The sequence below is a fragment of the Grampus griseus genome (assembly GCF_964374135.1).
Source record: "Grampus griseus genome assembly, chromosome: 8".
In the NCBI taxonomy this organism is placed as follows: Eukaryota; Metazoa; Chordata; class Mammalia; order Artiodactyla; family Delphinidae; genus Grampus; species Grampus griseus.
Window position 1 is genome coordinate 58,286,529 of NC_139002.1, and position 9,870 is coordinate 58,296,398.

At 51.6% G+C, this 9,870-nt stretch overlaps 1 protein-coding gene across 4 annotated transcripts in view; it reads left to right on the forward strand.

Moving 5' to 3' along the window:
• FAM168A (family with sequence similarity 168 member A) overlaps nt 1-9,870 on the forward strand; it is a 228,392-nt gene that overhangs the window by 194,465 nt on the left and 24,057 nt on the right. For 3 of the 4 annotated variants that reach the window (XR_014297086.1, XR_014297087.1, XR_014297088.1), the window contains 2 exons: nt 49-2,084; nt 6,156-6,240. The gene's annotated coding sequence lies outside the window, so the exon portion shown is untranslated. Of the gene's footprint in view, nt 1-48; nt 6,030-6,155; nt 6,241-9,870 lie in introns of those variants that run through there. The other variant, XM_082660019.1, reaches the window with a different exon arrangement.

The following is a 9,870-nucleotide window of genomic DNA, read 5'->3' on the forward strand; positions in this document are numbered from 1 at the left end:
GCCTCAGGGATATCACTGTCACTAACGGCCTTCCCCTTCCTCCCCCAGATCTGGAGTCACACATTGTATGCAACTACTCAAGTCTTACACAGGTGCTGGAGCAGCTCCCTAGCAGCACCACCTCTATTTGCAAGAAGAGACAACGGAAGTGCAAGGGTCACTTTATGCATCTTTAACGGTTTTGGTTTTTATTTTCGGTTTTTGTAAAAGCTGCTTTTTCTAATCTCCTGCCTCTCCCCACTGTCCCCCTTTTAGCCAGTGCCCTTCCAGCTCTAGCCCTCCTCCTACCTGACCAGGCACATCCTCTCTGCTCTTCTTTTCTTCCCCAAGAATCCAGTCCCGGGAGCCTAGTCTAGCAGCAGTCAGAGAGTGGGGTCTGTTGCAGTGGTTCAGCTGAAGGCGCAATTTCCTTTGAAGAGCATGAGAGATGTGATCCTCAGGTCCAGGGTAGGAACTCAGAGCTGTTGAGCAGGCCACGTCTCTGGGGGATTGTTTCTTTTTTGATTTTCCTCAAGCAGGATTAGTTTAAGACATTACCATGTCCTGACACAAATGAAATCTCTTCTGAGAACCATCGCAACAGACCAAGAACAAAACCACCTGATTAGGTAGGAGTGTTCATAGCAGCTTAATAATACCCCAGATCAGAACCTGGGAAAACCAGATTCTTTCTTTGGGAGAACTTGGGGGAGGGTGGGGGGAGGGAGGGCACTATGGAAAGGAAGAGGGAAGAGGGTCGAGAGGCGCTTGCCTGCTGGCTTTGGTTGGTAAGGTCTCTGGCCAAATTGTCTGGGCCTGGACCCTCTAACTTGCACAGTGATGTTAACTGACTTGGCACTTCCTCAGAAGGTGATTTTGACCTCAGACCTACCAAGCAGCTGCAGGGTGGTGGGATCCCAGCCTCCCAAAGCCTTGGAAGGCCAGGTGCCCTGTGTAATCCAGACCTTGGCCCCTGGGCCCTCATGGATCCACTCTGATGAGGCGCTTGCTCCTGATTAGAGTGGAAACCTATGGCATTTCTCTCCCTTCCCTTTGCCCTTCCCACTGCCAGGGCTCACCTGTCTGTCCATGGCGCTGGCAGACAGGCCAAGTTCTTGGTTACCTTGTGCCATTCATGGCCACAGTGAAGGAACCACATTCCAGGCGGGTGCTGGCAGCTCTGAAGGTCAGGATAGTGAAGGAAAAGCAATAGCAATAAACACTTCATAGACTCATGGAACTGAAGGGACCTTAGCAACCATCTCATCCATTCCCCTGTTTGACAGATGAGGAAGCTGAGGCCCAGAGAAGCGGAAAGGACTTCCCTAGACCTTGCAGTAAATCAGCATTAAATGCAGCCTTCCTGCCTGGGGCATGTTGCCCATGAAAATTTACCTGGGGATGGATTGGCTTGGTTTTGTAAAAATGAAGTCAGCAGTGCCCACACTTGGTGAGCTCGGGAACAGTCTCTGGGCTTTTGTTTCTGCTCTTTCCCTCCATGGATTCCAAAGGCGGGGATTGAAGACTGGGCAGAGGTGACATGGGGGCAGATGGCAGGAACAGAAATTGCAAATGAAGAAATAGCATTTGGAAATTCTGTGAAGACATCTGGAACTCTCATCCTATACCTGACTCCAGCCCTAGGGATGGCTGAAAAGGAGTCCATGCTTTTAAGACAGTAGCCCCTCATCCTGAGAGGAGAGGAGGAGGAGACGCGGGCTCTCCTGGGAGAAGAGGGACGCACTGGTCTCAGCCAGGAGCCCGGTAGTCTAGCACTGTCCCCCTGCTCCCAGCACTTGGCTGGGCCAGCAGCCCCTTTGGGGATGCGGGGAGAGGAACATTTTACTGTACAGAATGGAATCATTGATAACATTTATAACTTTTAAATAACTCTCTTCATTTTAAATTCATGCATACTTGGACATGATCCCTACCCCTACCTGCCGTGTCTCCCTAAAGGAGGAGAAAATCAGGAAGCCCTTGGGCCAGAAGGACCTCAGAGGCTATCTGGCTGTTCCCAGGAGGGCAAAGCCCAGCAGCATCCTCAACCCAGAGCCAGGAGTTGAGGGCCCACCTTCTTGGCTTTCCAGGGAAATGCAGCACTGGTAAGGAGAAGCCCAGCTGTCTGAAATTAAATGGTCTGTTCTGGGGTGCTGAAGAGGTTTCATTTTAAAACAATAGGAAGTTTTCCAGTGTTAATCCATTTTTTGCAAATACCTCCTCCTACTCTCTGGTTTTCTAAGGGTGGGTGAAGGTTGTTTTAGATTATGTCATACATGTTTAGAAAATGCCAAAATAATAATAATGATTATAATAATAATAGGAAACCTTTGCATTTGTCAGGTGCCTCATAGACTTCAGAGCACTTCGCAGCCTTTAATTTACTGGCCCTGAGAGCAAGGGTCAGAGTTATTACACCCATTTGACAAATGAGAAAACTGGTTCTAAAAGGAAAGGGAACTTGCCCAAAGTGAGCAGAATGCTGGTATCCTGACAAGCTTCCCTGAACCCTGCTGCCTCCAGATGGGCTAGGGTAGGACCACAGAGAGAAGGAAAAAGGGAGGAGATCTAGGAATGACCTTTTTACTTTTGTTCATTCTATACCAGTAAGTAAAAACTAACATCTAGTACCTCGCAGTTCACAAAGCAGCTTCATATCCATCATCTGGTTTAACCCTGTGAAATAGATTATTCTCTCATTTGATCCATGAGGAAACTGAGACTTGGAAAAGCAAAGTGACTTGCTCATAAGTGGCAGAGCCATTTGAATCCCAGCCTGCTGCCTCTGTCCCTGCAGTCTGAATCCACACACGGCTCATGGACAGAAACATCAATGCTCAGTACCCTCTCTTAGCCCTAGTATGTAATTCAAGATCAAAGACAGGCCCCAAGGCAAAAACAAGGTGTGAAAATGCTGTGGTCTGGAAGAGCCCAGGCCCAGTGCCCCTTTTTCAGCCTGAGCCACTGGAGTCCCAGTTCAGCTGGCCTCACCCTTTTGCTTTGACAGAGATCCACAAGCCTGGCCAAGCTTGGGGAGTCATTGCAGAGGGACTGAGCCCAGGAGAACAGGGGCAGTAGTGTGCCTGTGGTAGGATGAGAGCACACCTGGTAGGATCACAGGCGTCTGTTGGGAGGTACCATGGGTGTTATCCAAAGATACTGGATGGCCCAGTGGTCAAGCTGGACAGAGGTCAGAGCTGGAAGGGCCCTGCCATTGTAGGAAGGCCAGCAAGCCAGAAAGGACAAGGGGTGTGCCTACATACATAGCAAGCTGCAGTGTGGCACCAGCAAAGCCCTCTCCACCCCGCTCCACTGCCTCTCCCTAGTACCACAGGCTTGGTGGCCAGGGTCAGGGGTACAGGTGGTTCCAGTCACCAGCCAACCCTCTTGGCTTCTGCCACTTCTACCTGGCTCCTCCTCATTAGGCTGGGGTCTAGGAAGCTGGAGTCTGGAGTGCCCCCAAGTGGTTAAGAGCCTGGAATTTATTTTTCTGCCACGTTTTGGAAAAATGTATTTAATTTCTTCCCCATGAGACAGGGCAGTTGCTGCTGTTCCTCTTTCTCTCCTGGCAGTGACCCAAAAGTACGTATCCCATTCCTATATCTTGAAAAAGGACACTCGCACCTGTCCAGAGTTTTCTGTCTGTGTACAAAGTACTTCAACATTGATTGCCAAAAATCCCCATTTTGTAGATGGAAAAACTAAGTCTCAGAAGGCTTAAGAGACTTGCCAAAGGTCACACAGCTCATAAGAGAAAGAGCCAAGATTTGAACTGTTTAAATCCTCTGCTTTCTGCTGGCACCTGCTGGGTCTGGGTGGCAGGCTTGCAGAAGGGATGGGCTACCTATCTGCCCCCAAACAGAGGAAGACCCCACGGAAACCTGGGGAGCTCAATCCTGCCAACTGAGCAGATTTTTATGAGGAGCCCTGGGAACCCAGAGGCATATCCAGATGGTAGCACCCAGAGGATGAGAATTTGCAAGAAAAGGCTTAACTTGAGCAAAACATTTTGGGGTCATGAGGTTTAGGACTGAAGACATGTTCAAGGGCAGCCCCAGGCACCTGTCCGTTGAAAGACCCATGTCCCTGGGAAGCCTGCGTACCCTTACTTTCTGACCCTGGAGAGCCTGCCCACTGTCCAGACCTGGCGAGTTGGCACTTCCAGGGGACCTGGTGTAGCCCTGAATGGCCAAAAGCACATCTGACTTAAGTCTCTGGGCCTGTTTTTCCCCTGGGTGAGGACCAGGATCTAGAGAGACACTGTGCAGTCCTTTCTCCTTATCCCAACTCTGACCCTTGGGCACCCAAAGTGTTCCAAGTTTGAGGTATCCCACTCCCAGAGATCTGGGAGTGCTTCTTCGGAGAGGCTGGCTTTGTTCTGAGTAGGCTTCAGAAATGAATCACATGGAGCATAAAAGTAGTGCAGATCCTCTGATCACCAAGTTCTGGTGTCCTCACTGTACAGACAGGACTCTGGCTGAGTCAGGCCTGGAGCCCTGCATATCAGATCCTCAGCTCTGCTCTGTGGCCAGAGAGGGAGGGCCTAGATGGCATAGGTCTTGGAGCGCTCTTGGCCCCAGCACTGTGGTTGAAGCAGTCATTTAGATGTCACCATGGCATTTTCTCCTCAATTGCTGTTGAGTGAAAGTATGTGGAAGCTCTGCTTTTCCATCCTGTACTCCACATCACTATAGGATATGTGGTCCCCAGCTGCTTGCCAAGCTTGGGAATGCGGAGGGGGCAGGTGAGGAGCCTCCATACTCGTGTCCAGCCCCAGGGGAATCCAGGTCAGACCTACCTCCAAAAGCAGGATCACAGCAGAGGAGACCCAGCCAGGCTAACATCTAATTCCACACCTGAGCCTCTGAGAGCTCAGCCGACTATGGGTGTGCCAGGCTGGTGGCAGGATTTGTCCTTTACCTGTCCATGTTCCCTTCTCCTAGACAACTTGTTTCTGAAATTAGGCATTACGTGGTTCTAGGGCCCGGCCTTTAAAATTCCTGACAGGCCAGTTTCAACATTCCATAACCAACCTTGCCTGAGCCAGACTTGGGTCTCACTCCCTCACTTTCTCCAATGGGTATTTTCTATCTTGCATGCTGTTGAGTCCAGCCCAGTGGCTAGGTGATTGGGGTTGGTTGTCACAGAGCCAGACAGGGAAACTAGAACTCTTGCTTCCCTGTGGCTGCATGCGTAGTCCCTGGGTATTCTTGCTGTGGCAGTGAGGCCCTGTACCCAGTCCAGCTCCTGGTAGAGGGGGTATTTTCCTTTCTGAGGAGAACAGATATAACAGCCTTGCTGATAAGTACCAGCCCATAGGACTCAAATGGGTGAAGTCATCTTTGGGCCTGACCCCAGCAAGACCAGCATCTCCAGGCTCCAGCCTTCCTCCTCATGCCTGAGAGTCAGGGAAAGAGTGGGACTGCCCAAAGACCACCTTCTTGGGTCAGCCAGAGTATCTGGATCTGTGGTGGGACTCCAGCTCTTCCTTACCCAAGGGGATGTAAGGCCAGGCCTCTAGCAATGTGGAGTTGTCTGTAGTGACCTTTAAAGGCCCAAGGGCCTGTTCCCATCTCCTGACTAAAAGGTATCTTCATCCCTGTTCATGTCACACGACAGAGAAAACTTGTTCTCGTGACATGTACCATCCCTGTGAGAGAGCGTTGTATATGATTTTGTATTTTTTAATTCATTTTAACCTACAGGTTGGAATCTAATTTTTAAATTTTATTGGAACTCACATTTTAAAAAGAAAAACATTTAAAATAATAATAATAAACCTTTGACCAGTGTCTTCCAAGTAGTTTGATCAAAGAACTTATAGGTGTTTTCAAAACACAGCCTGGAGTGTAAAGATTGGAAAGCCCCATGGCCTCGCTTGTGTGTATGAAGTGTAAATCTGGTTTTGTTTTGTTGTTTTGGATTCTTTTGGGTTTTTGTTTCGTTTTGTTTTGAAGATCAGATAGTGATCACTCTGAAAGATTGAAGCCAAGAATTTGTAACTATGATATTTACTGTAAGCTGTAGAACATTCAATAACTATTAAAAAAATTTCCAAAAAAAGTCTGGGGTGACCAGACTGGTGGTTCTTGGGGGAGGGGGACACAGACACCTCCTGGGCCAGTGAGAGTCCCCTGGGTTTCTTCCCAAGTTGATCCTAAACTTGTTTTCACCAGTCAGGTAACACCTACGCTGCATCTCCGGGGAGGCCCTGGGACTCACAGTTGGGCCTGGGAAGTGGCCGTCGGCACCTGGACTAAGGTGTGTGATACCGAGTGCCCACCATGTGGCCAGCACTGTGCTTTATGCTTCGCAACTCATAATCCTCACAGCAGGATGGGAGGTGAGCCCTGTTGTTAGCCCTGTCCTTGGTAGTGGGCAGCTAAGGAGGGTTAAGTAAGTACCTCGGCCAAGGTTACAGAGCTAGTGAGGGGCGGAGTTGGAACTTACACTTGGTCTGGCTCCAAAGCCCAGGCACCAAGCCCCAAGCCCCACATTCTCCTGCCCACCCTGGAGGAGGCAATGCCTGTACTCACTCCAAGGGTAAATTGGTCAGGTGGGAAACCAAGGGAAGGGCTTAGTGTGGTTTGTAGTCCCAGAAGGACAGTTGAAGGCAGTCATATGGTCTCCATCCAAATGGTCATCAAGTGCTGTCAGTTTTATTTACATCCTAAACATCTCTCTCTTGTCCAGGCCTGGGCTCCTCTCCCTGGTTATCACAGCCACCATCCCATCCTAGGGCCTGGCCCCTGCAGTCCACGCTCTCCCAGCCTCCAGGTATTCAGCTTCCTCAAATGGAGAGAATACTTGAGGCCCAAAGAGGCTAAGTGACCTGGCTGTAACTAACACTCAGGACTCCTGACTCTCGAGCCCTTTGCACCAAACCGTACCCTGGGCCTCCATAATGCCTTCCCCAGTTTCCTCTCCTGTCCTCACCTGACATGAAACTTATTCTCCCTCCCTTGTGATGGCAGAAAGCGCTGTCGGGTGTGGTAGGGGAGGGCCTTGCTGGGCTCTCTTCCCCTGCACAGGAAGGGGATTTTTCCCAAGGACTCAGCTCCAGGTCAGTGGCAGGGCTGGGGGCCAGGAGCAGGTGGAAGGCAGAGACCGGGGCCCCAGCACCCACCATTCTGGCCCATGGAGGAGGGGTTATGGAGTGAGAGAGGGCAGTCTCAGAACTGTCCTCAGTGGTTGGCCCAGGGCCCCACCGTGTCCTCCAGCTCCCAGCCCTGCCAACAGCCTGGGCCTACCTTGCTCAAGAGCAGGATTTAGAGCCAAGAAAGCTTCCACATGAGGGTGGGGGCCCTAAAAGCCAAGGGTATCAGACACACCCCTACCTGATCCCTCAGCAACTCATCCCACTCTTTTGGGAGCTGGCCTCAGTATCCTCCAGGGACAAGAGACTGGGGCCAGGGCTAGTCTTTCTCTTACCTTCCAGCAAGCAGGAAATTGGGGTGGTGGGAGTGGTCTGGAGGGGAGCAGTGCTTATTACCCCAGAGCCCAGCACTGAGATGGGGTATGCGTTACCTAACCCGGGAAGCCCAGACCCAGCTTCAGCCTCCACCGTCGCTGGCATCTGTATGTGCCTCACCCCAGGCAAGAGGGCATCCAGAGACCAGAGTCCAACTTCCCCCTGGGAAAGGAGGCCAGAGAGTGGGAGGGCTCAGCCTCCCACCCCTTTCCCCCAGGGCACTGTCTCGTCCTCATCTCAATGTGTCACACAAGTCCTCGGTGAAGTGGGGTTGGTTGGCTGAGGGGACAGCCAAGTTTGAGAAGCCACACCCTGAGGTGCAGCTGAACAGCTGGTGAGTAGGGACACCAGTCGCACCACGGCGGCCCCAGGGAACATTCCCCGGGGTGCACTCGTGATGCCCACTGGTCCCCTACAACAGACACCCTGTTCTAGACTTTGGCAACCTTTGTTGCTCCGGAAAATTCCTCCTGATGTCCAGCCTGTCTCCTTCCCTCCCCTCTCCTAGAGCAGGTGATGCTTTGCCTCCTGGGTCCTCAGAGGTGCCCTCCCTTTCCTGCCCACCTGAGAAGCCCCAGAGAGAGAAGCCTGTGCCCTAAGAGAGGTGAGAGAAAGGGAGAGGTCGAATCTCAAAGCTCAGCCTCCCCTCAGGTGGGGATTTTTCTCTGAAGCTGCTAGGCCGGCCCCTTGTCATGGCTTCTGCCCTGTGTGAAGCCTGGGCCTCCCACAGGGTGTCCCTTTCCACACCTCCCCAGGTTCCATGAACTGTCACTTTTTGGTTCTTCAGCCTCTTCTTGGGCCTCTTGCCCATTAGTGTTGAAATATGTCCTTTTCTTCCTTTTTTTTTTTCTTTTCTTTTTTGGCCACACCACTCAGCACGCGGGGATCCTTAGTTCCTCGACCAGGGATTGAACCCGCTCCCCCTGCAGTGGATGTGCGGAGTCTTAACCACTGGACTGCCAGGGAAGACCCTCTGTCTTTTAAAACCATACCAAACACCAAAAGAACCTGGAATTAACTAAAAACCCTCTCTCCCCGGAGCCTGAGGGCCTACCAGCTATTACCTGGCACAGTCAGGCTTCTGCAGAAAGCTCAGCCCACTGGGACCTGGCTCTGGTCTCGCCACATCCCTGTGTCGGCTAGCCAGGGGATGCTAGTCCTGACCTTGCAGCAGCGCCTGGCTTTGTGACCCACCCTGCTCCCCACACTCTCGTCCTTCCCTGGCTTCCAGGACGCTGCACTCTCCTGCTTGCTTTCCTTCCCACCTTTCTGGGCCTTCCCTGAGCTCTCTCCCTGGAACGTGCTCCCTCCTAGTCCAGTCCTGGTGCAAATGCCCATCTGAGTGCTTCCAGGTATCATCATAGGCCAGGTCTGTCCCTCGAGCGCCGCGGGCCTGCACATGCAGGTGCCTCAGGACATCCCGTGGGTCTGCATCACTGCTCCCCACCCAGCTGGCCCTAATCCCGTGAGCCACATCCCAGCACCAAGGCCTAGCAGTTCCGTCCTCTGTCCCAGGAGTCTTTCCATCGCCCCCGCAAACCCCTGCTCCTCCGTCTCTTGTCTGGATGGCTGCAACAGCCTCCTGTGGATCCCTGCTCCCACAGCTCCTGCACCCTCCACAGTGGTCAGGAATGAGCTGGCTAGTCATACTTTTTAGCCTTCCTGAATGCTCTAGAGGCTCCTTGGGCATCCCTGGCATAGGGCCAGTGGCTTCCAAGAGCCCATGTGGCTGCCTTCTGCTGCCACCCCCAGCCCAGCCTTCACACCTGAGTCACTCTGTACTTGAAGCTTCTCCGGCTCCTCCTATTTTCATTGCCGTCCGGCCTTTGTACATGCTGTTCCCCCTCTGTGGAACACAGCTCCCCTTCCCACATTCTCCAGCCCTCAATATGCCTTACTTACCCCATCCATTTGCCAGGCTCCACTTCCTCTAGAGCTGTGCTGTCCAGTACAGGAGCCACTAGCCACATGAGGTTATCAAGCCCTTGAAATATGCTACTTCATATTAAGACGTGCTTTAAGTGTATTTTACATACCACATTTCAAAGCAAAAAAATGGTTAATTCATAATTTTTATACTGATTTCATATTGAAATGAAATTATTTTAGATATACTGGTTTAAGTAAAATACATTGTTGATATCATTTAAAATAAGTTCACTTGGTTCTTTTTACTTTTTAAAATGTGGCTATTAGAAAAATTTTAATTACATACGTGGCGCACACTCTATTTCCGTTGGACAGCACTGCTTCTAGGGCCTTCAGTGAGAACCAGGTGACCTGAGAGGCCACCTCCGGCCCCACTTCAGCTGCTGCCTGGTGTCCACCTGCCAAACAGCAGGCGCTGCCAGGGGAGGGATGGCCTGTCCCACACACGGAGCCCGACACACAACTATTCACTGAATGGGCAGACCTGAGAA